The sequence below is a fragment of the Amblyomma mixtum genome, chromosome 9, assembly GCF_055824585.1.
Source record: "Amblyomma mixtum isolate Tamu chromosome 9, ASM5582458v1, whole genome shotgun sequence".
Classification (NCBI taxonomy): Eukaryota; Metazoa; Arthropoda; class Arachnida; order Ixodida; family Ixodidae; genus Amblyomma; species Amblyomma mixtum.
Window position 1 is genome coordinate 26,091,012 of NC_143020.1, and position 4,985 is coordinate 26,095,996.

Below are 4,985 nucleotides of genomic sequence, written 5' to 3' on the forward strand. Positions count from 1 at the left end.
CGCATCACGCTAGAGCGGCGTGCGAACGCTCGTGTTCCCTAGGTACACACACGTACACTAAATCGCATGAGCCAAGCTGTGTAGAGTACGCTAAGCCACACAATATGCGAAAATAAAAACCGAAACCAGTAGCGTTTGGCAACATCATCATCATTCCTTATTCTGCGACGCAGTTACGGGGAGAGCCTTAGAACTAGGCAGACAGTGCAGCCGTGCAGCGGCTGCGGCTTTCCTGGCCCCAGATGCGTCGCCTGTAGCTTCCCGGCATGCTGCCCGGTTTTCCAAGCTTTCGTTCGCAGCGCCGCCAGAAACAGATGGTTGTGAGTAGTCGCATTTTTTCACCTCAATCACTCCAATTTGCTGACTTTGTAATTGAAACAAAATATTTTGTCGTTTAATGCAACAAGTTTGTGGCAAAAAGGGCTTTATCAATTCTTTTTTTAACGCTTGTAAAGTTAGGCGACATTAGCGCCATCTTTCCGTTCGCTGGCGGCGGATTGCGAGTCTCATGTTGGCCGCGCGCTACACTACCTTTTTTAGGACGCTGAAACGACTCTTTGTTGATGGGGTGCGACGGTTGTGAAGGGGTGCGTTTCTTCAGTTTGTTTGTGTTAAATGTGCGGCCTCGTTAGTGTTGTGGTAGTGTGACTAAACTCGGAAGGTGACAGGTGGCTCCAGTGCTGCGGAAGACGTTCTTACGCGCACGCAGTGCTCGAAAACTGCTCTGACGTACTGCACGCAACCACGCCGAGAGCGGCCGGCGCCCGATGCCCGATAGAAGAAACGGCTTGCCGTGAACGTTGACAAATGTAAGTACATAACTGGAAAGTGACTTCTGCGATGTGTCGGGGGTATGATTGAGGGCTGCGAATGCATTTGGGTTGGTATTCACGTCTTGTTCGGAGTGAGGTGCAAAATGCGGGCACCCCGCGATCCTTTGCAGAGAGAAGGTGTTCTGACACGCTCGCTTGCCAACTATGCAACTTTTAACCCGCCGCCTCGCGCTCTTTGCGTCAGCTCCGAGTTATGTGATAGAATTTGGTTGCACGCCGAGAACTATGGGGTGCTGCTTGATTCGTTATTCCGACTGAACAGGAGCAGCGTGTGAAAAGGAGACCATAAGAACGAAAAGTGCTTGTAGCGGCGTGCGTCTTTTGATTCTGCTGCCTGAGTGTTTACTGGATAAGGAGCATTGCCCGTTCTACGTCGCAGTCACATCAAGTGCTGTGTTTCTTGATAGTTCTGGTCAACGAAACGACGATTAAAAATAGCAGAACCATTCCATTGCAGTGCAGCTGAGGTAATCGCACAATGGAAGGTTTGTTGTCATTTTATTTTTTTACGTTCACTACATTTATGTCATTCCCCCATTTTCAGTCTGAAGCGATAAAAGTATAACGTGATTCGCGAATAATAGTTTTAAGAAAGTATGACAAGCTTTGTAAACCATTTTTTTGCTAACTATTGGAGGCATAGTTAATTAATCATTAGCCTCCACTCATGAACACATTGGACTGAACAGCTAGAGGTTGTAATGGGATGTGGCTTCTGTGATGATGTTTATGAAAGCATGGCTCTAATGCAGCCTTTCTTCAAATGCACCCGCAGTCAAGCCCTGTACAGCTGCTCCACCGGTATCATCACGCTACTTTTGCACCAGCTTTCATCTGTCATCGAGCCATTGCTACCTCAACCAGAGGCAAATGACATCAAGACCTGCTGGTTCAGCCTATCAGCCATTGGCACTGGATATCAAGCATGTGCCACTTGTAAAAGGATAGGTAGACAAGTGGGTATATTTTCCTTGTCTTTTTTAGCCTGCCAAAAATCTTCTGGTCCAGGCTCCCTCTCTCTTTCGTTTTTTTTTTCTTTTAAAAGAGGACCAAGGGAAAGGGAAAAGATATTGCGGGCATCATGAAAGCACTCCCCTAGTCAAGTGCATTGTGTTATAGTGTGAAATGCTTTTTATAGTTTTTTCCCTCATGCCTCTCGTGCTTGGAAATCTTGACCAAAGTATAGACCAAATTAAAACAATTATCTGCTTCATGACCTTTATACAGCAGTCTAAAAGCAGCAGATAAATTTTATAGGTTTACTTCAACAGTACCTACCTCTTACAAGGTATGGCATGTTTGAAGTGAACCAGTGGTGTGATAGGCATGGCCTAACGGGCAATGCAAAATTGAATATTGGCGTTCAAGTGGAGCACTCTGCTTTAGAAGCATAGGTGTTGCTAGCATCAATAATTGATACCTTACCAGGTTATCCTTGCATTACGTGAAACCCTGTAAAGCTTATATTTTAGCTGTACAGAAGAAAGGCATTTATTCGATATGTCATGAGCATTGCTGAGGTTTTCTTTCACACTCCCGTTGTCACAACTGACTGCACTGTACAGTTGAAATGCATTTGGAATTGAGTATTGGTGCATTGTTATTTTTATTCATGCTGACGTTCAGTTACTGATTGCATTACACTAGCTGAGCCTAAATCAACAAATATTGCTGTGACCTTAACAAGACCCCTGGCTTTACTTGAACCGATGCATTTGATGTTGCCTTTCTCCCGTGCCATCAAGGTTTCTAATAAGCTGTGTAAAGAACTTAATTCACTTTCTCGAGATATTTATTGCTGCAATTAGTGACAGGTAATTTCCTAAAGAACAACCTAAGTACACATTTTTATCTTCTTTGGAACACTTGTTTGCTTGTTTCCTTTGTATTCTTAACTTAAACAGATATGAGCAGGCCTCAGCACTGGAGGGATGTGCTGCAGGACAAATAAAAAACTACCAGTCCAGCTGCTCCCTTAGGGGCACGTTTCTGAGGCTTTTATCGCTTGTAGTTCTATGCAGCTTTACTTACAAGTATTGTATCTCACGCAGTATGTGCCTTAATATTTTGATTCATTTGCTTTAGAGTGTGCCACTCTTGCCCTGACGAACTTGCTCACCTTTGTACTCTTTGTTCATACATTTTCCCCTAACACCTGGTATAGCTCCAAATGATACATTATCTACAGCAACATGTGCATTATATTGCAATGTCTTTGTGCCATCACTTTTGAAAACAAAAGCTGCCTGAATTTTTGTGCAGACAAATCAGAAACACAAAATAATTTTCATATTTGATGGCCTGCATGTTATCTTCATATGACTGGAATGGCTTTGTGGTAGCCTAATTAGGTGTAACACGTTAATGTCAGTTCCTGTGAATATCATTCAGTCTTCGAATGTGGGGGCAGAATTGAACACAACAGCATGTTATAGCTTTTTCTTGTTCAAGGACGCATTACATTTAGTTCTAGTCTTGTGACTGCTGCTTATGCTATTACTCAGCAGCCTTACCAAACTCGCTCGGAGTGCTGCATTTTAGTGCACATTTAAATGATTGTTGCTTCTCCGTGTTTGATTCTATTAGAAGTTACTACAACTGTATACTTTGAATGTTTTCTTGTGCAGTTCTCTTGCTGCTGCATTCTGCCATGGAGGAGGCTACCTGTTCGTGCACACGTCTCATCACTAGGACGCTACCTCTTCCGCTGGTGATGCAGACAAGTAACGACAGGGTTAATTGGAGAGGCATGGGAGGGGCATTTGCCCTGCAGTGGGCATAGTCAGGCTGATGATGATGATGAACAACAAGCAGGCTGCCTGATATTGAGGACAAGTGTCAGGATAGTGCACCAACAAAGTCGCTTAAGCATTTCCGTGCTGATGCATTTTTATTAAAATCAGCTCATAGCTTGATATCTACATCCATGGGGACATTTAGCATATGTTTGGCATCTGTTTGACTTTTAATTCACTAGTGTTTGCAGCCTTTAATGTTGGTCTTAAGACAGTGTAAGCATTGTTTCACTGTGTGGGATTTTTTAGCTGTTTTGGAGAGATATGTGTGTATGCATGCAGTTTTTTTCCACGGGTTTGTTATGTGGCTCATGGAACCTTCATGTTACAGAAGAAATTATTTCATTTCTGTGTTGTACAGGAAAGTGAGCAGTATTTATATGCACCAGGTGTTTCAGGGAAGAATAAGTAGTTTTCAAAAATATGGCTTTTGCTGCATAATATTACCAGTGTTAGCAGACACCAAAAAGCTGGTGAGGTGTATTTAGTAAGCTGGTTAACTAATTTCTGATAATTAACTTTTTAACTAACACAGGTTTGCAACTGGTTGCAGTTGAGACTTTTAGCCAGTTGTTCGTAGTAGCCATATCAGTTTTTGGAATGTACAAAACATGATTACTTTCGCCGCTGTGGCTCGACAAAATTTGGCTGCATCGTGCGAAAATACATGCGCTTTTTAAAGCACACAGGGAAAGAAACCCCTCCAGTGCATGTAACTGCTACAAATCTCTAATGGCAACTAGACGCCTAACTCTGATAGTGAAGGAATCATATTCTTAGCGGTAAGAAACAGACACAACACCAAGATACACACACACACAGGACACCCGCTAGACTTCAACTATCTTTACTGGACACTTGTACGACATAAATATGTATCACTGAGCACACGCAGGTGCCTCGTCTTCCGCGACAGGTCTAACTACGCCCTGCCCTCTCCTGCAAGGCATACGGTTGCGCCGATAAACAATCTCTTTCTGCCAACGCCAGGGAGGGAGTGCTTACACACGTCACCCGCCTCTTGAATACGAAAGACTTTGATAATTTCTCTTTTTTTTTTGTCGGCTCCCAGGCCTTTCGTATTCAAGAGGCGGGTGACGTGTGTAAACACTCCCTCCATGGCATTGGCAGAAAAAGTGATTGTTTATCGGCGCAACCATATGCCTTGGAGGAGAGGGGAGGGCGTAGTTAGACCTGTTGCCGATGACGAGGCACCTGCGTGTGCTCAGTGATACATATTTATGTCATACAATTGTCCAGTAACGATAGTTGAAGTCTAGTGGATGTCCTGTGTGTGTGTGTCTTGGTGTTGTGTGTGTTCTTACCACTAAGAATATGATTCCTTCAAGCCGTTACC

General features: G+C 43.7%; 1 long non-coding RNA gene across 1 annotated transcript; it reads left to right on the top strand.

Moving 5' to 3' along the window:
* Positions 1-460: 460 nt before the first annotated feature.
* On the top strand, positions 461-4,471 carry LOC149328557 (uncharacterized). Its single transcript, XR_016285665.1, has 3 exons — positions 461-809; positions 1,609-1,789; positions 3,461-4,471. It is a non-coding gene; the product is annotated as an uncharacterized LOC149328557 (long non-coding RNA).
* Positions 4,472-4,985: the final 514 nt, after the last annotated feature.